Raw genomic sequence first — 24529 nt, 5'->3', positions numbered from 1 at the left:
TTGCAAAATGAAAATTTTTAAGTCCAAGTTATCTATTTTTTTCCTTTGTCACTTGTACTTCAGTGTCAGATTTGCCCAGACCAAAGTTATAAATACTTACCACTGTGTTTTCATTAATAGTTTTATAAGTTTAGCTCTTACATTTAGGTCTGTATCCATTTTGAGTTAATTTGGGGGTTAGTATAAGGAAGGAGGTCTTCCCCAATGGCTCAGCAGTAAAGAATCTGCCTGCAATGCAGAGATGTAAAAGACTCTGGTTTGATCCTTGGAAGATCTGCAGAAGGAAATGGCAACCCATTCCAGTATCTTTGCATGAAAAACTCCATGGACAGAGGAGCCAGGCAGGCTCGGATCCAAAGGGTCACAAAGAGTCAGACACGACTAAGTGACTGAGCACACATAAGGAGGGAAATCTGTACTCATTCTTTTGCCTGTGGATTTCCAGTTGCCCTAGAAAGAGAGACTATCTTTCTTCCATTGAATAGTTTTGGCATCCTTGTCAAAAATCATAAGTGTAAGAGTTTTAAGATCTGGATTCTCAGTTCTATTTAATTGATTGATATGTCTGTCTTACTTGAGTACTACATTGCCTTGATTTCTGTAGCTTTGCAGTAAGTAAATCACTATGTATGAGTCCTCCAACTTTGTTTTCTGGATCCCTTGCATTCCCATATGAATTTTAGGACTACCTTGTTAATTTCTACAATAAAGCTACTGGAATTTTGATAAGGACTAAATTGGTCTATACATCAGTTTGAGGATGTTAATAATATTAAATCTGCCAATCCATGAATATAGAATGCCTTTCCATTTATTTAGTTATTTGATTTCTTTCAACAACACTTTGTATGTATTAGAATGCAAATTTTGGACTTCTGCTAAACCTGTACTGAAGTATTTTATTATTTTTGATGCTATTATAAATGGAATTTTCCCTAATATTATTTTAATAATGTTCATTGCCTTATATTGAAATTCTATGTATTTTTGAATAGTAATCTTGAATCTTGCAGCTTTGTCAAACTTATCCATTTTCTATCTAGGGTTAGGGGTTTTTTTGGTTTTGTACTTTTGTGGTATAATTAGCATACTACATCATATTAGTTTCTTATTTTCTTCTTTTTGATTCCTTCAGCTCAGTCACTCAGTCATGTCTGACTCTTTGCGACCCCATGGACTGCAGCACCCTAGGCTTGATTCCTTAGGATTTTCGATATACAAGATCATGTCATCTGCTAACAAAGTTTTCTTTGTTTTCTTCCTTTCCAATTCAGATGCATTTCATTTCTTTCCTTTTTAAGTGGACCTTGCTAGATTCTCCAGTACAATTGTCAATAGAAATGACAAGAAGAGACTTTCACCGTTAAGAATTATATTAACTCTAGGCTTTTTGTAGATGCTCTTTATAAAGTTAAGGAAGTTTCTTTCTATTCCTAGTTTGCTATGCGTTTTTAATCATGAAAGGACATGTGATTTTGTCAAATGCTTTTTTCTGCATCCATTAATATAATCATGTGGATTTTCCCCCCTTTATTCTATTGATAAATTACATTGATTAATTTTTTGGAGGTTATACTAGCCTTGCATTTCTGGGATAAATCCCACTTGGTCATGGTATATAATGCTATTACAAAAGCATTTTGAAAATTTTTTTAAGTTAAAAAATGGAAGAGATATTGAATTTGCCAATCCTAGAATTCACTATTTATACGTAATGCCAGCCGGAGGAATGAACTTCTTAATGTGACCTGAGCTCTAAGAAGTACACTCAGGAAACCAAGCAGTTTCATAGCAACAAATAAATAAGTTCCACAGGTCCCTTGTACCTGATTCATTGGTAAACTCTGGGAGTGGTGAGTAAGTACTAATTGAATATTGGCCTAAATTTAAGCTTTAAAAATATACAAATGATGCATTATAAATAAAAATAATTAAGATGGGAAAGTGGTGGGTGGGGAGAAAGAATCACCGAACAATCTAAAAATATAAATACCCAGACAGGGATTTTCTTGGTGGTCCAGTGGCTAAGACTCCGTGCTCCCAAAGCAGGAGGTCAGGGTTTGATCCCTAGTCAGGGAACTAGATCTCATATACTGCAACTAAGACTGGTACAGTCAAATAAAATAAATAAATATTTTTAAAATATCCAGAGAATAAAGCTAATTTTTTTTTAATGACAATAAAATTGAAGCTTCCAAGTGACTTTCAGACCACTGGACTTAAAATTATTTCTATCACACATTAATGTGAAAAAATAAATAAAAGTAGAACAGATAGAAACTGATGCTCAAAGAAGTTAGATAAATCTACCAAAGTCAGATCATCTGACTCCCAGTCCACTTTCCCTTATATGGGGGTCACTTCTCCTTAACAATGATGCTCAAATGTGTCTGACCAGCACTTAAAAGTTTTCAAATCACTGTCACATATGTAATCCTGCTTCATCCAATGGCCTGTTTACAGCATCACCTGCCTCAGATATTTGTTAAGAAAAGACCCTGAGTGAGCCCTTGCCTCTTCAGTGATGACAATGGCAGAATTCAAATTTATTAAGAGTTTTGTTCTATATTTTACATATAAGTCAGGGTAACAAAATTTAATTTAAAATATGTGATTCACTGCCCTAAAATATAAGCAAATACAGAAGGATGACCTATTAAACAATGATCTGCATGTATCTGAATTGCATGTGGGTAGAACTATAAAGTGAATAAAAGTCAGTGCTTCTAATCTACTGTTCCAAATAACATGAATGTACCCACAGATTTGCTTTGACCTAAAATACAGGAGGAAAAATTTACTCATTCACATTAGTGCTGAGGACAAACCACATTTTTTGGCATCTTGAAAAAAGGTTTGGATAAACTAATTCAGTGTAGAATGAAATTCATCCATAGTCACCCAAAAGTGAAATTCAAGTAGGCCCCTGCAATTGATAGCCTAGTAAAGTGGAGAGTCTTCTGGGCTCATCCCTTAGCAAGAAATGTAGACATTATCCTACAAGGATACCATAAAAGATGGGAAAGGGGTCTCCTTCATAGCAGCACAGTGTAGAGAAAATGTTGTGAAGCTGAGAAACAGTTATCTCCAGACCCTTTGGAAAAAGATTATGAATGAATGGATGGATGAAAACAGAAATGGGCTTCTAATCAAAAGACCTGGAAATTTGGCTCCACTGGGTGTCTTGAGGCAGGCAAATTAGCTGCTGGTCTTTCGTTTCTTACCTAACAAATGAAAATAACTGTATCTGTCTTTCCTGAACACACCCTTCAAAGGTTGCTGTGAATTTGAAATAAGATAGTGTTTTTAAAGTAATTTCATAACTGTTAGATATCAAATACATCTGAAGCAGTATTGTTATTAGCTGAAACACTGGTAATTTCAAGACCATCGCGGGAAGCTGGAGGGAAAAAATCAAGTTGGAGGAGTTGAGAGGGAAGTGAGAGATGTGCAATAAAATGGGTTCTTGTTGAAGAAAAAGCCAAATCTTCCAAACATAAAGACTCACGGATATTGAGGTGTCCATGTTAAATAAACATCCTCCTGCTCAATGTCCACTTTGAATGTTGCAAAGGACTTGTGATAGTGCAAACACTCCAAAATGCATTCACAGGCACTTAGAGAAAATTGTGGCACCCTGAGCCACTGTCTCCTCTTATTTTCCTCTGATTTTAGTATGTTGAAGCTTTAACAAAAAACAAAAAACAAAAACCTGTGAAATATTTTGAAAGCAAGTTTAAAACCTAAAATGTGAAGGAGGTGGAAAATGCAGAGACCACAAGAGCCACAGAACTGCAAAGAAAACAAGTGAATTATCAATTCAGGAAAAGTGTTTGCCGTGTGCACACTTGTGTAATGGGAAGGAAGGAGATTTGCATGTAAGGACGGAGAGAGAGGTTCAAGGGGGAGTTGGGAAACAGTTCTTAAGAAAATAGATAAGCTAAAAATTCCCCTCACTTTGAATCAAGTAAATGTCCTTTGAAAAAGCAGGACCCAGGTTCAGGGGAAGGACAGAGACACAGAACTATTTTGATTAATAGTACTAATCAGCTAGTATGATAGCATTAATGAAGCCAAATTTATTAAGTCTTTCCAGGGTAAAAGCCTGGCCCCACTTTTTGATACAGACTCTTCTATTTATAATATAAATTTCAGGGTGCCTCTTTGGGGTCACTAGGAACCCCCCAGCACTTTAAATTATTTCTGTTTTAAAGCATTGATTTGAAAGAATATTGCTTGTCATGATTTGAGTCCTATAACACCATCTGAATTATTAGGTTAATAAATGTGTGATGCAGAGGTCAGCAAAGCAGTAAGATTTAATGTCCTTTGCCTAAGCTACCCAGATGTTGATGGACCCTGTGAGGTCACCTCATTTATTCTGTAAGCTTCATTGGCATTGCTATGACAAAGTATAGAAAGAATATTTGTATTTCAGTATAAAGCAATGACCAGGCAACTATTTTCCATCCTACATATCTTACAGGTCTTTTCCTTCCTGATTTCCAAGATCTCTTAATGATGGTTATTAATTATATGGCATATAGCATATATAACATCTTAGCATAATGCACTTAAAAACCATACCACTTGCATTCTAACATACGAGAATGTATATTACAAAAACCCCCAGTGAAGTGGATGGATGCCTCATCGAAATCAGAGGGAGAAACAAAAGTAATATCTCCTTCCTCCAAAAAGTTCATGTGAGCAAGAATCTAAAAGTGAGATTCACCTTAGGGAAATGAGAGCTGAACTACTCGTAAGACGGAAGTTCTTAGGATCATTATGTGCTGTCCACAGTGGCAGCCAGCAGTCATATCCAAACACTTTAAATGTGGCTACTGCAACTGAGGAACTGAATTTCAGCTTCATTTCATTTTAATTAGTTACAATTTAAATTGAAAAGCTAATAATTCAGTTCTTGGAGAACTTTCAAGTATATTCAAAACAACTTGCTATGTAAATCTACTTCTTCAATAGTTAATTTTATGAAATCTAAATACAGACCAAATACTATACTGCTAAGGAATATATAATGTCTAAATTGAGATGTGGTATGAGGGTAAAACACATACAGAATTTCCAGGATTTAGTAGAAAAATGAATTTAAATATCCGATGAATAATTTTTAATATTTATTATGTATGGAAATAATTAGTTATATCAAGTTAAATACTATTAAAATTAATTTCACATGTCTTTTTACTTTTCTTAATGTGATTACTAAAAAATCTAAAATTACATGTCCATTTTTTAAAATTACTATCCGTTTCTATAAGACAGTGCTGATTTAGAGAGTAGTATACTTCCAAGCACAGATGAAAGATTATAAATAATTAAATAAGATTCCTCTCTATAAAGGCAATCTCATAGCCAAAGTAAACTCTTAGAGCACTTTTTGAAGATGCAGGCAAAATTAGTCCATATTAAGAAAGAGAGGTAATACTGGCTTCCTTACACAGTCCAGGGTGAAACCACACTCAGGAGGGTCCATTCAAGCTTTGGGACCTCACAGGGAGAAAGATGAACAGTGTGTAGAGTTCAGAGCAAGTCAAAAATAATTACTGGATGGCCAGAGGAGTAGACTTACTAGGAGGGAAAATAAAAAAATGAAATCCAAGGAGGGACTAAAGATGATACAGTCATCTGCAATGGACAGAGTTGAATTAGCTGGCATGACAAAAGAGATTGTAACTAGAAGTAATGTGATAAAGGTAAAAAAAAGAAAATGTAGGTTTGAGAAATTTCAAGTAGACGAAGAACTAGAAAGGGCTCAGGGGGTGAGGAGGCTGACCCTAGCTTGACAAAGAATGGAGGACTTGACCTAGAGGTCTTTCCAGCTTTGGTTTCTAAACTCCTTTCTTGGCTTTTTAATTTGCTGATGGGAAGTGGGGGGCGTGGCAGGCAAAGGAAGATTTGGGGAACAAATCTGATGGTGATTTCAATCTATAGCAGGACTGAAATGGCAATTGTCTCCCTTCCCCTCTGGCTTCCTGAAGCATCATTTTGGTGACCTCTATAGTGTCCATTTGACACCCATTTGTGTCTGCACAAGAACTCCACCACAAAGAGTGTGTCACTGGGCAAATCTGCCTCAGACATGGTACACCTGTTTGTTACTGGAAGTGCCTCTCCCATCACATTTTCTTTGTGAAACAGAAGTAGAAAGAGCTGAGCTCAGGCCTAAAAATTGAAAACAGATTGACATTAACACACATGCGCGGAACCTGTTATCTTCTCAGCAGCCTTCCCCAGGCGGTGCGAACTCCTCCTACTTTCTGAGATGGGAGACATTAACTGCAAAAGAAGATAGATCACCAACTTAAAAACACTATAAAACTATAAATAGCTGTCATCAATCTGCAAACATCACCCTGGCAACCTTTTCATAACACCACTTACATTCCAATAGAAGACTTGAGAAACCAATGTTTCCATAATCAGTGGAAAGGAAATGATTATTTCACATCTATTAATTCAAGTTCACGGTATTAGAAGGGAACTGTCATTATCATCAAGGGTGCATGTGGGGTAGGAGGGAGCATCACATTCCTTTCTCCTCACTTCATATAAAAGCAAGACTAGAAAGTAAGGATCCTCCAAACTCTTCCACACAATGTCTAGCAGTTGCCCCTTGTTCTACTAATTTCTTAAATATAAAATGTAGATATGCTAGTTAGCACAGATGTGGGAATTTTCTGACAGTACTCTTAATTAAGAGCATGTATTCTAGAATCAGAATGCCAGGGTTCAGAAACTGGCTCTCCCTGTTAAGAGATGTGTGACTTTGGGCCACTTTCCTCTGTGGGCCTTAGTTTCCTCAACACTAAACTGCATATTGTATCTCTCTCAAAGGGTTACTTATAGAAGTGCCTGAGCTGAAACACATGCGATCTTTAGCGTAACACCTGGCACACAGTACATGCTGTGTGTGTTATTCTTTGTTGTGATTGTGTCTGGTTGCTGTTCTCGTTATTATTATTAATACCACAGTTACTATTGATATAGCACCAGATAGCTATTGGGGAAATGTAGCAATAAAACAGTGGAAAACAGAAATTTTAAGAAATTCAGTTCTCCATATGAGAGTAGCAGGTTGCACTACCTGCCAAACACATGCTGAAGAATAGACTCCACTCTTTATTCAGCAAAATGACTCTTGAACCTTGAGATCAAATGGCTTGGATGAGTATATCTGAAATAGCCATTGCATAACTCTGTTAAGGCTAAACTGGGATAAATTATTAGCATGGCCCTGAAACTGTGCTTCATTGTGCAATCAAGAAATCCTGTATGGTTTTACTTTTCATGTGAAAAAAAAATCAAAAACTAGAACCAGAAAACATTTGGAATTTTTTTTTAGCCCATGGCCAGATCTTACAACATCAGTGATTTAAACCAGGCATAGAATATGAAGTCAACTAGGCCTCTAATATTTCTGCATTACTTGGTTACAGTGAACAATGCAGGCACAGGCTGTTGTTGAAACTCTGCAGTGTGTGAAGGCTAACAGGCTGCGCTAGACAACTGGAATCTAACTTTCACAGAGTTACTCTCCTGGTATGCTAGAATAACTTAGGACTACCATGCTTAAGTCTTTTTCACCATAAGTAAAAAATTTAATAATCTCAGAGACTAAAATTAAAGCCACGTTTACTGCCAAAGAAGTCAACTAACAGGGATGTGAAGCACAGAGAGAGAAATCTATATTCACCCTGGTTTAAATTTCCAAGAAAATGGTAGCAGAAGAAAGAATGATGTACGTCACTCCAATATACCGTGAGCTGTGGCCTCCTTTCCAAAATCTTCAAGAAAGATACACGGCCTTTCAAACGCCCATTATGAACTGATTTTCTAAATGGCTACAATTCTCCCGGCACTGCTTTTCCTGAAAGACGAAGCTGTTTATTTGCATCTTCTAGACTGTTTTTGGAAAGAGCCATTAAGCGAAGCAATGTAGCCACAAACAAGTACCTGAAAAGAGTGGGGATCAAGGCGATGGTACAAAGCTTTGTCCCAGCAATCTGAATGCAGGTGTGAGAGACACAAACCAGGTGGCTAAAAGGCTTCTTTGTTTGAAGCTGTCAGTAGGAGGACCTGATTAATCTCATGCCCCATCCCTAAACTCCCTTTTAACTATGTCAAGACATCGCCTCACATCAGGAAGTCTACGATGACATGGCTATGTGCTAAGCTCAGTTAATGTGGCCCTAGGTTTAAACACTTCAGGTTGAAAGTGGATAATTGGTGGTAGTGGATTTTAAAAGCTCACACAGGTGCCTTTGAAAAGAGGTCAAAAGTCAAGTGCATCTCTCCTGAGAGTACTGGTGAGCCCTTCCTAAGGAGATCAAAATTCTTTTACACAAACCCCCAGGGTCTTGTAAGAACTGTTATTAATTTAGTTCTGTATGTTCCAAATAATGGAAAAACGATACCACATGTGTATATTACCAGTAACCTGGACGTATTTGTTCCAGAGAGGTAGATGTTAGATAGATTTTCACCTGGCACTTCTGGATTGCTAATGAAGTAATCCACTTTCTACCAGGGCAAAACTGGGAGTTCAGGTCAGGGTAATGAACCTTGAAAACGGTGAAAAGCCCAAGGGGAGGGGGAAGAGCATAAGCATAGGAATGTGTTGTCATATGCTGAATGTGTTCACAAAACCACAGCTACAAAGTTTTAACTATATAGCTCAAAAATCAAACATCGCTGAACACGTTCTGACTTCAAAAAAAAGTGGGTGATTAAGTTTTTTTCTCTTTTATTTAATGTAAGTTAACAAAGTGTCATCATCATTAACATATTCTGTGTGTTTTGAGAAATACCCAAACACTCAACCATTAACTGGTACATTTTAAATACCACTTGGAATGAGTTTTCTAGCTCAATTTGCAGGTCTTCCGCTGTCTTATTTTTTCTTCCTTCAATTTCTTAGACATTGTAATTCAATGAGTCTGTTACTCTGTTACACTTAAGATGTGTTATTTATTAGAATACCGTATTTGAAGAAAACTTGAAAATAAGAACCTATAATTAGGAAATTTGATATTTTCACTTATATACAGTAATATTCAATTTTATAATCTTTTATACATATAAAAAGCTACAACAGTATACCAATATATATTTTTAAAGTCCTCTATATCTATTAAAATGTCTGTTTAGAAAATACCAGTGTTGGTGAGTGGGAGGAGAAATTGGAACACTGTGCACTATCGGAATGTAAAAAATGGTGTGGCTGCTATGGATCCACAAAAAATTTAAAAATAGAATTGCTATATGACCCAGTAATTTCACTTCTGGGTATATACCCGAAGGAATTGAAAACAAGGACCTGGGCAGATATTTGTACACCCATATTCAGAGCAGCATTATTAGAAATAACCAAAAGGTGAAGCCAACCACACATCCATCAACAGATGAATGGATAAACAAAGTGTGGCATGCATACAATGGAATATTACTCAGCCTTTAAAAATGGAAGAGACTTCTGACACACACTACAACATGTGTGAACCTTGAAGATATTATGCTAAAATGAAGCAATACAGACACAAAATGATAAACATGGTATGCTTCCATTAACATGAATTACCTAGTATACTCAAAATCATAAAGACAGGAAGTAGAATGGTGGTTGCCAGGAGCTGGGAGGAGGGGAAATAGGGAGCTACTGTTTAATGGGGTTAGAAGTTCAGTTTGGGAAGATGAAAAAGTTCTAAAGATGGATGGCAGTGGTGGTGGCAAGTTGCACAACGAAGTGAATATACTTAATGCCACTAAAGTGCATTCTTAAAAAATGATTAAAATGGTAAATTTTTATTGTTGTGTATTTTACCACAATAATTATTTTTAATTAAAAGACTCTTTCTATGTACATTAGTGGTCTAAAGTTGGGGTCTGGATTGGATTGACTTGTTTGATTGATGCACTTAACAAGTCTGCTGCACTGTTAGTAATCAAAAGAAAATATGTTTCTTTCAAGACCTCAAAGAATCCAACTGGCTTGAGCAAACAGATAAAAACAAGGGTGTAGCTGACATTTTGAAATTGGTACACAAATTCTTGGACCCATTCACTCTATACTTATAATTAGGAAAGAATGTCACTAAAATTTTTAATGAAAATCACAGGTTTGTCATAGTAATTTTGCCACAAAACCATGGTTTCACTCAAGAAATGAGGAAAGAAGAGGAAAAAACTCTTTCCGAAATAACACTTCAATTCAAATTTAATGTTAAGCACACATGTTCATGGTATGTAGCAAAACAAAGTTAATAGCATAAAAAATAATATGACATTTGATTAACTGGTGTTAAACTGAACGTGTTAATTTCAGAGAAGAAAAACTTGCCAAGGCATGTTAGAAGCTGAGCTTCCAATTTGAGCTCAAAATACAAAGGAAATGACTCTAAGATCTGAGTAGCTGCTTTCACATTTACACAAGTCCAAGAAATTCCAAGCTCAAATCCCAGGAACATAAGTCTATTTATTCTACTTAAAGTGTTAACAGAGGACAGTTCAATTAGCAGCATGTAACATTTTTTGAGAAGACCTCAGAATCCCTCAACTTGCCAATAATAGTTTAAAGACTCCACAGTGTTTTAAAGTCTGGGAAAGGATTTGGTCTCTACCAAAAAGGAGATTGCCCTTGGAGAGCTTGCTAAAGACTTTGGTTAACCAAGAAGCTATAAACCCCAGTGTTCTTACTATTACTCACATGTCTTTCACTGTTGATAGATCACAGTGGTTCACTTGATTGCTTAAAATTAGCAGTATCCTCTGGTAGAACTTCACCAACGAGGAGAAGTTACAGAACCCAATCCTTTTAATTCTCACTTTTCCAGCAATTTTCATCTACTAGGAAAATAATAATAATAAAAACCATAACGACAGGCACAGTGTAAAACAACAACAACAACAATAATAATAACCAGACTGACTGGATGATTATGGAGAGATTGGGTAGTAAGGCTTCCTTTTTTTTTTTTCTCTGTGCTGGGTCTTCATTGCTGTGCGTGGGCTTTTTTTTTTAGTTTCAGTAAACGGGCTACTCTCTAGTTGTGGCGTGTGGTCTTCTCATTGTGGTGGCTTCTCTTGCTGCAGAGCATACTAGGGTGCTCAGGCTTTGGTAGCTGCTACATGCAGGCTCAGTCGTTGTGCTTCATGGGCTCAGTTGCCCTGTGGCAAGTGGAATCTTCTGGACAAAGGATCGAACCCATGCCTCCTGCCATGGCAAGTAGATTCTTAACCAATGGACCACTAGGGAAGTCCTGGGTAGCACCATTTGATCTCTGCTGTCTTTTAATTTGTGTCCTGATTTAAAATTTTGGTAAAGAAAGAAAACACACAAATATACATGCCAATATTTTAGTAGAAGTAAAGTTTGGGAAATGCTACTTATTATCTTTATTAAGTGTGATTGGTAAGATACTAGCAAAAGTCTTTCCTTCGTTTTGACATTGGCTGGATAAAAATCGGCTAGATTATAAATTTCATGAAGCCAGAGACCATGTCTGCCACATCCATAACTAAATTCTCTGTTCCTAGCACAGTGCTGGTCTGTGTTAGGCACTCATTACAAATATGTGTGAAATGAATGAATGCAGAGAAAAATAAAAACAAGTGATGTTATTGATAGACATTGGAAGCAAACAGAACTTAAAGACCTTAAACAAATTGTGAAATGCTTACTGTGTGCCCAACACCATTCTAAGTAGCTGACATGGAATAAATGATTTCATCCCCAAACTGTCCTATGAAATGGTCCCATTATTATCCCTATTTTATAGTTGAGGAAACTGAAGCACAGAAAGACATACAGCTTAAGATGCAAGTAGTCTGGCTTCAGAGTCTATACTCCTACCCATTATACAAAAGTCTTAAACTAAGACTGATGATATAAAAAGTAATGGGAACTCTGACCCACTTCTTCCTAAAAGTAGACCTTGAATGTATAACATTTTAAAAGTACTAAGGTGGCTCATTCCAATCAGAAATGTATGTTGATAGGCATGAAAATGGAATTGCTAGGGGAAAAAATATAGCAATGTCTTAGTGTGTCAGCCAAAGCAATGATCTTTTAAAATGACTTTCTCAGAACCACAAAATATAAAAGAAAAATCAAGGGAGCCATCTATTCCTGCTTGTCACCCTTTGCAGGTGTTTAGAAGAATTCCTGGCAAGGTATAAGTGCCACCTAAGTGTTATCATTACATAAATCCCTTATTCAACATATGTATCTTGTTCCATTTTCCATACTTCACTTACTGCAGACATTCAAGGGATGACCAAGTTCATTGCAAACAACTGTATTATCAGAAAATGACTTCTTATTGTGAGATAAAATGCAAATTAGTTTTATCCCTGTCCACTTTGACAATTTAGGACAACTTTTATATAAAACTCTCTTCTGTAGGACAGCAACTCAAGTATTTAAAGGTAGTATCTTGTTCCATTAAGTACCCATCTGACATCCTCAGGTTCATTAACCACTCCATTTTGTGCCATGAATTCAAATTGTCTTCGCCAGCTTGAATGGCTTATTCTGGATACAGTCTAATCACTCACTATGCCTCCTAAATTATGTCATCAGAATTGGATATAATATTGCAGTTGTTTTCTGACCAAGGCAGCTTTTTAAGGGATTATTAGATCTCATGATCTGGAAACAATTTCTGTTAATGTGGTCTATTATTATGCTTTTTGTATGCTTGCATCATATTATTGGTTCCTAATAAAATGAAGGTCCGCTAAAACCCCTGAACTAGTACCATGCACCTCTTAACTTATGCTTATGAAATTAATACTTTGACCCTATTTGATTTTATTTATATTGAATTAAATTTCATCTGTTTCAGACTAGAATTTTTAGATTAGTTTGTATTTTAGTTCTATTGTTAGATGTGGATTTTACAGTAAAGTGAGTAAATTTTAAGCTTTCAGGGCCCTTCATTTGTATAGATCCCGTCTAAGACATTTAGTGAAGTGACCATGTAGTCAAGGTTTTGGTAGAATCCGCATAAGTAAGACATTTTAATTCTAATCAGTTCTTTTAATTAGAGGATAATCACTTAACAATATTGTAATGGTTGTTTCTTCCATACATCAACATGAATAGGCCACAGGTACACAGATGTCCCCTCCCTCTTGAACCCCACTCCCACCTCCTTCACTATCTCTCCCCTCTAGGTTGTCACAGAGCACCAGTGTGCCCTACTTAATACAGGAAACTCCTATTATCTGTTTTACATATGATAATGCGTATGTGAAAGACACCACCCTTATGGCAGAAAGTGAAGAGGAACTAAAAAGCCTCTTGATGAAAGTGAAAGAGGAGAGTGAAAAAGTTGGCTTAAAGCTCAACATTCAGAATACTAAGATCATGGCATCTGGTCCCATCACTTCATGGCAAATAGATGGGGAAACAGTGGAAACAGTGTTTTTTTAGGCTCCTTTATTTTTTTAGGCTCCAAAATCACTGCAGATGGTGACTGCAGCCATGAAATTAAAAGACGCTTACTCCTTGGAAGGAAAGTTATGACCAACCTAGACAGCATGTTAAAAAGCAGAGACATTACTTTGCCAACAAAGGTCCGTCTAGTCAAGGCTATGGTTTTTCCAGTGGTCATGTATGGATGTGAGAGTTGGACTGTGAAGAAAGCTGAGCACCGAAAAATTGATGCTTTTGAACTGTGGTGTTGGAAAAGACTCTTGAGCGTCCCTTGGACCGCAAGGAGATCCAACCAGTCCATCCTAAAGGAGATCAGTCCTGGGTGTTCATTGGAAGGACTGATGCTGAAGCTGAAACTCCAATACTGTGGCCACCTCATGCAGAGAGCTGACTCGTTGGAAAAGACCCTGGTGCTGGGAGGGATTGGGGGCAGGAGGAGAAGGGGACGACAGAGGATGAGATGGCTGGATGGCATCACCGACTCAATGGACATGAGTTTGAGTAAACTCCGGGAGATGGTGATGGACAGGGAGGCCTGGCATGCTGCGATTCATGGGGTCGCAAAGAGTCGGACACAACTGAGCAACTGAACTGAACTAAACTTAACTGAATGTGTATGTTTCAGTGCCATCTCTCAAATCATCCCACCCTCTCCTTCCTCCACTGAGTCCAAAATTCTGTCCTTTATGTATGTGTCTCCTTTGCTGCCCTGCATGTAGAGTCATCTGTTCTATCCTTCTAGAGGCCACATATATGTATTAATATATGATATTTGTCTTTCTCTTTCTAACTTAACTTTACTCAGTATAATAGGCTCTAGGTTCATCCACTTCATTAGAACTGACTCAGCTGTGTTTCTTTTTATTGCTGAGTAATATTCCATTGTGTATAGGCACCACAACTTCCTTATACATTCATCTGTCGATGGTCATCTGTTGTTGTTGTTCAGTAGCTCAGTCATGTCCGATTCTTTGCGATCCCATGGACTGCAGCACGGCAAGCCTCCCTGTCCTCCACCACCTCCCAGAGCCTGCTCAAACTCATGTCCATTGAGTCGGTGATGCCATCCAACTATCTCATCCTCTGTCGTCCCCTTCTCCTGCCTTCAATCTTTCCCAACATCATAGTCTTTTCCAATGAGTCAGCTCTTAATACCAGGTGGCCAAAGTATTGGAGCTTCAGCTTCAGCATCAGTCCTTCCAATGAATATTCAGGGTTGATTTCCTTTAGGATTGACTGGTTTGATCTCCTTGCAGTCCAAGCTACTCGCAAGAGTCTTCTCCAACACCACAGTTTAAAAGCATCAATTCTTTGGCGCTCAGGCTTCTTTATGGTTCAACTCTCACATCCACACATGACTACTGGAAAAACCACAGTTTTGACTATACAGACCTTGGGTGGCAAAGTATGTCTCTGCTTTTTAATACAGTGTCTAGGTTTGTCAAAGCTTTTTTTTTTTTTTTTTGAAAATGGCCATTTTGACCAGTGTGAAATGATATCTCATTGTAGTTTTGATTTGAATTTTTTTAATTTCTCTAATAATGAGCATTGTTGAGCATCTTTTCATGTGTTTATTAGCCATCTGTATGTCTTCTTTGGAGAAATGTCTGTTTAAGTCTTCTGCCCTTTTTTTGATTGGGTTGTTGGTTTTCCTGGTATTGAGCCACATGAGCTGCTTGTATATTTTGGAGATTAGTTCTTTGTCAGTTGTTTCATTTGCTATTATTTTCCCCCTTTTAAGGGTTGTCTTTTCATCTTGGTCACAGTTTCCTTCATTGTGCAAAACTTTTAAGTTTAATTAGGTCCCATTCATTTATTTTTATTTTTACTTCTGTTACTGTAGGAGATGGATCATAGAGGATCTTGCTGTGATTTATGTCAGGGAATGTTCTGCCTATGTTTTCCTCTAAGACTTTTATATTTTCTGGTCTTACATTTAGGTCTTTAATACATTTTGAGTTTATTTTTTGTGTGGTATTAGGAAATGTTCTAATTTCATTATTTTATACGTGGCTAACCAGTTTTCCCATCACCACCTATTGAAGAGACTGTCTTTTCTCCATTGTATATTTCTGCCTCCTTTGTCAAAGATAAGGTGCCCACAGGTGCATGGATTTATCTCTGGACTTTCTATCTTGCTCCATTGGTCTATGTTTCTGTCTTTGTGCCAGTACCATACATGATGATTATAGCTTTGTAGCATAGTCTGAAGTCAGGAAGATTGATTTCTCAAGCTCCATTCTTCTTTTTCAAGATTGCTTTGGCTATTTAGGGTCTTTGTGTTTCCATACAAATTGTGAAACTATTTGTCCTAGTTCTGTGAAAAATACCATTTGTAGTTTAACAGGGATTGCATTGACTCTATAGATTGTTTTGGGTAATATAGTCATTTTCACTATATTGGTTGTTCCAATCCAAGAACATGGTATATTTCTCCATCTGTTTGTGTCATCTTTGATTTCTTTCATCAGTTTCTTGATCTTCCCATTCCATATTCCCCTCCGTCACATGTGTCTTATGGCACTCAGCAAAAAAAGCATGTGGGAATGGAAGAAAAACAAGACATGAAATTTAGAGAGCCAAAAGTTAATCTGTGGAAAACCAACAGCTCATGCATAAAAGAAAAGTATAGTTTTTGCAAATCTGACAATTCTACAAATTGCATAGCATTACCAAAATAAATTTCAATTAACCATGCTATAGACAATTATCTTCATGTCCTCTTGCTATAAAGACATTACAGAATATCCCCATATGAAAAAAGTTAAAGAATAAGCAGGCCAGAAAATGAAGGAAAATAGAGCATTGTGAAGATGTGTGCAAAATTTATGTATAGAATTGTTATATATCTTCCCTTATATTGTAGTGTTTTTAGATTTGTGATTTGTTATATTTTTTCTTTTTATAAATAAATAGATTACAGATTCTAAATCTTGATAAGCACCCCAGATAGCAAATCTTGGCAAAGCTCTGTAATGTGTGGTTTGCTAGTAGCTTCAAAAGAATGGAATAATTATTGCAGACCATGCTGCAATAACCTCATTTTTATTTTCCTTAGTAGTGTCAGCTTTGTACGTTAGAATAATTACAAAGAGTGTAATGATATAATAGGTGATACTGTATTTGACTGTATCTCCCATAATGTACAAGTGATCAAATGATACGCAGAGAGGTATGTGAAAAATGTGAGATAGTCTATGTGGATTTAGGTTGTGTGGGCCTGAAGCTTACACATGTCAGAGAGCAGAGGGAAGGTAGGAGAGATCTCATGAGAAAATGAAATTTTAAAAAATGATACACACACAAAATTGGGTATGAATATTTATTTAAAATGAAAAAGGGAATCACAAAAAAATTACAAATTTTAAAAAGCTGACATTCCACAAGCCAGGATAATAACATCACATTTTTATAAATTCACTTCCTTATAGATCTTTCTTTTTCTTTTTTCTGCAATTTTCTTGCTTTATGTTATTTGTATCTGTATAAAGTCCTCCTCCAATAGTGATTTGCTTGATTAATAAATAAATATATAATAAAGTCTCAGAAAGTTGGAAAAATTGGGTTAGACATGTCTAAGGAGAAAATATGAATCACAGAATTCTTAAATTGCATAAGTTTCTAACAGTCTTTAATATATATTACTGTCAAAAACAGAGCTAAATTATAAATGTGTGATTTAAAAGCAAAGTTAAAATTTATAATATGACTAGTTCATAAAATAATGTAATACAAGTGTAAAATTTATTTAACATCAAAAATTAAGAATGCAGAAACTGGGTTGGTGGAGCTATTTACTTAAAGAAAATTGAGGTTGAAATTAATTTTGAATGCTTTATTAATAAAATATTATTTGTGATGGAAATATCTCTAATATTAAAGTGAATTCTGGTATTCAATTAGTAGAAATTTACTGCATATCTGGAGGGATATATCATATTTTCTAGAGGTTATATTCAAAATATAAAACTTATCTAAGGTGCATTCTCAAGAATATAAAATTGTTTATAAAAGGATTATAGGATTTAATGATAAGCCATTTATTAGCATATACTGATTTAACAAAGCTTCATATTGCTGTTGTTGTTCCAACATTTTGTGACCCCATAGGCTGCAACATGCTAGGCTCCTTCTTCCTCCGTTATCCTCTGCAGTTTGCTCAAATTCATGTCCATTGAGTTGGTGATACTATCTAACCATCTCATCCTCTGCCATCCCCTTTTCCTTTTGCCTTCAATCTTTCCCAGCATCAGGGTCTTTTCTAATGAGTCGGCTCTTCACATCATAAGGCCAAAGTATTGGCTTCAGCAACAGCCCTTCCAATGAATATTCAGGGTTGGTTTCCACTAGGACTGCCTTATTTGATCATATTGCAGTCCAGGGGACTCTTAAAGAGTCTTCTCCAGCACCACAATTCAAAAGAATCAATTCTTCGGCACTGGGTTTTCTTTACAGTCCAACTCTCACATCCATACATGACTACTGGAAAACCATAGCTTTGACTATATGGACATTTGTCAGCAAAGTAATGTCTCTGCTTTTTAATATGCTGTCTAGGTATGCCATAGTTATCCTTCCAAGGAGCAAGTGCCTTTTAATTTCATGGCTGCAGTCAATGTCCATAGTGATCTTGGAGCCCAATAAAATAAAATCTATCACTGCTTTCAATTTTTCACCTTCTATTTGCCGTGAAGGATTGGGACCAGATGCCATGATCTTAGTTTTTGAATGTTGAGTTTCAAGCCAGTTTTTTCACCCTCCTCTTTCACCTTCATCAAGAGGCTTTTCAGTTCCTCTTCACTTTGTGCCATTAGAGTGTCATCATTTGCATATATGAAGTTGTTGAGATTTCTCCCAGAAATCTTAATTCCAGCTTGTGATCCAACCTGGCATTTTGTATGATGGACTCTTCATAGAAGGTAAATAAGCAGGGTGACAATAGACAGCCTTACACTCCTTTCCCAATATTGAACCAGTTGTTTGCTCCATGTCTGGTTCTAACTGTTGCTTCCAGACTCACATGCATGTTTCTCAGGAAACAGGTAAAGTGGTCTGGTATTCCCATCTCTTTGAGAATTTTCCACAGTTGATTGTGATCCACATAGTCAAAGGCTTTAGCATGGTCAATGAAGCAGAAGTAGATATTCTTCTGGAATTCCTTGCTTTCTCCATGATTCAACAAATGTTGACAATTTAATCTCTGGCTCCTCTGCCTCTTCAAAACCCAGCTTGTACATCTGAAAGTGCTCAATTCACCTACTGCTGAAGCATAGCTAGAAGGATTTTTGAGCACAAATTTGCTAGCATGTGAAATGAGCACAACTGAATGATAGTTTGAACATTCTTTGCCATTACCCTTCTTTGCAATAGGATTGAAAACTGACCTTTTCCAGTCCTGTGGCCACTGCTGAAGTTTTCCAAACTTGTTGACCTATTGAATGCAGCACTTTAACAGCATCACCTTTTAGGATTTGAAATCGCTCAACTGGAATTCCATCACCTCCACTAGCATGTTTGAGGTAATACTTGCAGGCCCACTTGACTTCACACTCCAGGATGTCCAACTTTAGATGAGTAGCCACACCATAATGGTTATCCAGGTCATTAAGACATTTTTGGATAGTTCTGTGCATTCTTGCCACCTTTTCTTAATCTCTTCTACTTCTGTTAGATTCTTGCCATTTCTGTCCTATATTGTGCCCATCTCTGCATGAAATGTTCTCTTGATATCTCCAATTTTCTTCAAGAGATCTCTAGTCTTTCCTATTCTATCATTTTTCCTCTATTTCTTTGCATTGTTTATTGAAGAAGTCCTTCTTATGTCCTTGCTATTCTCTGGAACTCTGCATTCAGTTGGGTATATCTTTCTTTTTTTCCTTGACTTTTGGTTCTCTTCTTTCCTCATCTATTTGTAAAGTCTCCTCAGACAACCACTTTACCTTCTTGCATTTCTTTTTCTTTGGGATGGTTTTGGTCACTGCCTCCTGTACAATGTTGCAAGCTTCCATCCATAGTTCTTCAGGCACTCTGTCTAACAGATCTAATCCCTTGAATCTATTTGTCACGTCTACTATATATTCATAGAGGATTTGATTTAAGTCATACCTGACTGGCCTAATGGTTTTTTCTGTTTTCTTTAGTTTAAACCTGAATTTAGCTATGAGGAGTTGATGATCTGAGCCACAATCAGCTCCAGGTCTTAGGAGCTGCTGATTGTATAAAGCTTCTCCATCTTCAGCTACAAAGAATGTAATCAATCTGATTTCAGTATTGACCGTTTGGTGATGTCCGTATGTAAAGTCAACTCTTGTGTTGTTGGTAAAGGGGGTTTGCTATGACCAGTGCATTCTCTTAGCACAATTCTGTTAGCCTTTACCCTGCTTCATTTTGTATTCCAGTACCAAACTTGTCTTTTATTCCAGGTATTTCTTGACTTCTTACGTTTGCGTTCCAATCCCCTATGATGAATAGGACATACTTTTTTGGTGTTAGTTCTAGGTCTTGTAGGTCTCCATAGAACCGGTCAGTTTCAGCTCCTTCACCATCAGTGGCTCTGGCATAGGCTTGGATTACTGTGATGTTGAATAGTTTGCCTTGGAAATGAACTGAAATCATTCTGTCATTTTTCGAGATTGTACCCAAGTACTGCATTTTGGGCTTTTTTTTTTTTTATAATGAGGGCTACTTCATTTCTTCTAAGGGATTCTTGGCAATAGTAGCAGATAAAATGTTCATCTGAATTCAATTTGGTCATTTGTGTCCATTTTAGTTCACTGATTCCTAAGATGTAGATGTTCAATCTTGTCATCTCCTGCTTGACCACATCTAGTTTACCTTGATTAATGGACCTAGCATTCCAGGTTCCTATGCAATATTGTTCTGTACAGCATCAGACTTTACTTTCACCACCAGACACATCCACAACTGAACACCGTTTCTACTTTGGCCCAGCCGCTTCTTTCTTTCTAGAGCTATTAGTAATTGCCCTCCACTCTTCCCCAGTAGCATATTGGATACCTTCCAACCTGGGAGGCTCACCTTCCAGTGTCACATCTTTCTGCCTTTTCATACTGTCTGTGAAGTGCTCCAGGCAATAATACTAGAGTGGGTTGCCATTTCTTCATCCAGTGGACTACGTTTTGTCAGAACTCTTTACGACAACCCATCTGTCTTAGATGGCCCTGCAAGGCATGGCTCATAGCTTCATTGAATTATGCAAGCCCCCTTTGTCACAATAAGGGGGAATCCATGTAGGGGATAGCTTCATATAGTAACCTGAAAATAAAATCATTTTGAAGTTAAATTTTTATCCATAACAATAAATATCAATCATGAAAATTAACATATATTCATAAGCACAGAGTTTCACAGAGACTTCACTGTAGACAGTGGTAATGAAGAGCTAAAAGTTCACAAGTAAAATCTTTTACCTAAATAGAACTGAAAATATTTGGGAAACTGGCAATTTATAGGAAAATTACGGTGAATCCTTCTGAAACTTTCCTCCGATTGGGAAAGTCTTATCTTTGTACATTGTATTAAAAGGGATTCATGCTCAGAGAAAGGGAACTAAATTTAAATTTCTACGGTACCACCAGGGACTCTTCCTTCTGACATTAATCAAATAGGAGCCAACAGGTCTTGGACAGCTGGGAAGCCTTGATGCAGATTTCCAGGCTGCTGCAGGGCAGTGAGATGTAGAGTCCCATCTCATTTCATAGAGTCCATCTGCTCACCAGTCTCTTCTTTGATCCAGTTATTTCTGTGATAATTACACCCTTTTTGTTTCATTTGCTCACATACTAGAATTTTTCATTGTTTTTGTTCAGCGAATTACTCAATAAAATAAAATTTAATCAAAGCACCAACTAAACAAGCAGTTCCCAACCCAGCTTGCAGATCCCAAACACCCGGGGAGATTTTTATATAAAACTGATGCCTTTACTCCATCAGCCTCTCTAAGGTGATTGGGTCCCAGCATCACAAAAAGTTGCCAGGTGATTCAAACATGAATCCAGGATGGAAAGCCAGGAGGTAGAGGCAGGGAGAGCCTGTCCAGATGTAAAAATGGCAGAGCAGCAGAAAAATAATCAGTTCATTTTTTTAACACTCTTCAGAGTGCAATCGATTTAGAAAGGGTGACCATGAAGGCTTACCAGTAAAATTCAGTGACTCTAAGAGTCTCAAACTTAAATCTAGAGGGACTGGATGAAAAGAAAAGCAAGACATAAACCAATAAGGATTCCCCAAGGTAGAGGACAGAAGAAAGTAAAAGCACTACCTACAGGGGGTGTCTATGACTCAGTTCTTGTTGGTTACTACCACTCGGATGTGAGTAGGTGTTGGTATATATTTTAATTTTTTGAGAGAAATCAGGTATAAGTGTGCATGTGAGACAGAAAGTGGGAGCAGGGAGAGAAAGAGAAAGAGGAACTCCTGACTTTTAATGATAGTTAAAAAAATGTAGGAAAGTTGAAAAAACAAAAAAGCATGCCTGCCAAGTGGACTGGGGCCTTTGCTACGCACAACCCAGGCACAACCAGGGCCTAGTTTCAAGGGCCAGAGCTATAGGACCAAGGGGTACACACAGTGGTGACTGCAGCGTCCTGAGCTTCCTGCCTGAGTTGTCAGTCCTGTACCAAGGACCAAAAATGAACAAATTTGGCACTGAACATGTGACATGCAACAAAAGTAAACATTTTTCCAAACTGTCATTTATCCCTTAAAAATATTGCCTCATACTACCATTAAAAAAGAAAATGAGTACTTGCTTAAAAACCACATTAAAGTCATTTTGAGAGATGTGAGATCATGACATTTTGTTCTAAAAATGAACACATAAGTGGAACACACAATACCATGAGGGGTGTCCATGCAGACTTGCTCAAGAATGGGAGTGCTAATATGAAAGGAGCAGATGGTTACCTCTTCCCTGTGACTATTGAAATCCATAGATAAGTATGAAGAGTCTCAAAAAAAAAAACTTGAGAACTTCCTTGGTGGTCCAGTCATTAAGACTCTGTTCTTCCAGTGCAGAAGACATTGGTTTGATCCTTGGTTGGGGAACTAAGATATTGCATATCAAATGGCAAAAAAAAAAAGAAAGAAAAAATTTTAATAGGTAAAATGTAAAAATGACACCAATCAATTCAAAGTAAGACAGCTATTTTCAGCAATGTTTTTAATTTCCCAAGATTTTTATAATATTATTTATTTGTATACATACAGATGTGAGAGTTGGACCAGAAAGAAGGCTCAGCATCAAAGAATTGATGCTTTTGAATTGTAGTGCTGGAGAAAACTCTTGAGACTCCTTTAGACAGCAAGGAGATCAGGCCCGTCAATCCTAAAGGAAATCAATCCTGAAGGACTGATGCTGAAGCTGAAACTGCAATAGTTTGGCCATTTGATGTGAAGAGCTGACTCTTTGGAAGAAATCCTGATGCTAGAAAAGATTAAAGGTAGGAGGAGAAAGGGGCAACAGAGGATGAGATGGTTGGATGGCATCACCAACTCAATGGACATGAGTTTGAGCAAACTCCAGGAGACAGGGAAAGATAGGGTAACCTGGCATGCTGCAGTCCATGGGGTCTCAAAGAGTCAGAAACGACTTAGCGACTGAACAACAACAACTGAAATAGCATGGGCTGGACAATTAGGCCATATCCCCATTTTTATGTTTACTGTGTCGCCATATAACAAATTACTTTGCCTCTTTGAACTCAGTTACCAAATGCACCAAAGAAAACAATAATACATATGATTGCTGAAAAAATAAAATTAGAAAATGCAATTTAAAGTGGCTTGCATATAGTAGATACTAAATTAACATTTGGCTTATTGTTTTTGATGATAGTAATTATGTATGCATTGACTATATAATACAGCAAAACATTTTATGAGGGATTCTGAGATTACCACTGTTCATTTTTCATTTCTTTACTATCTTATAAGGTGGATTATTTCAGTCATTAATGGATGTGAGAGTTGTACTATAAAGAAAGCTGAGTGCAGAAGAATTGATGCTTTTGAACTGTGGTGTTGGAGAAGACTCTTGAGAGTCCCCTGGACTGCAAGGAGATCCAACCAGTCCATCCTAAAGATCAGTTCTGGGTGTTCATTGAAGGGACTGATGCTGAAGCTGAAACTCCAGTACTTTGGCCACCTCATGCAGAGAGCTGACTCATTTGAAAAGACCCTGATGCTGGGAGGGATTGGGGGCAGGAGGAGAAGGGGACGACAGAGGATGAGATGGTTGGATGGCATCACCAACACAATGGACATGGGTTTGGGTGGACCCCAGGAGTTGGTGATGGACAGGGAGGCCTGGCGTACTGCGGTTTATGGGGTCACAAAGAGTCGGACATGACTGAGCGACTGAACTGAACTGAACTGAATGGTTATTGAGCTCCAAATCATGTTCAAGCCAATGTATTCAGAATTATAAAGGTCTAAAGAAGAAGGGATTGAGGGCAGGAGGAGAAGGGGATGACAGAGGATGAGATGGCTGGATGGCATCACTGACTCGATGGACGTGAGTTTGAGTAAACTCTGGGAGTCAGTGATGGACAGGGAGGCCTGGCATTTTGCGATTCATGGGGTCGCAGAGAGTCGGATACAACTGAGCAACTGAACTAACTAAAGAAGAACAGCATAGACTTTTTCACTAAACAATATATATTTTAATCATTTTAATTTATCCAACAAACATTTAATAAACACCTTTGGAGAAGGAAATGGCAACCCACTCCAGCACTCTTGCTGGGAAAATCCCGTGGATGGAGAAGCCTGGTAGGCTACAGTCCACGAGGCCGCAAAGAGTCGGACACGACTGAGCGAATTCACTTCACTTCACTTCACTATGTACCAAGCACTGTTATAGACAACAAGGATACATCGCTAAATAAGACAAAAGCCAGTTCAGTTTTCATGGAGCTTAAAATATAGTGGAGCTAGTTAAACAATGAACAAATAAGAAAATTAGGTAGTGATAAATGCTATAAAACTACAATGGGTTTATGTACTGAAGAGTAATAGGGTAACTATTGCAGATTAGGTGGTCAGCCAAGA

This window comes from Cervus canadensis, chromosome 6, assembly GCF_019320065.1.
Source record: "Cervus canadensis isolate Bull #8, Minnesota chromosome 6, ASM1932006v1, whole genome shotgun sequence".
NCBI classification, from domain to species: Eukaryota; Metazoa; Chordata; class Mammalia; order Artiodactyla; family Cervidae; genus Cervus; species Cervus canadensis.
This window is presented reverse-complemented; position numbering follows the sequence as displayed.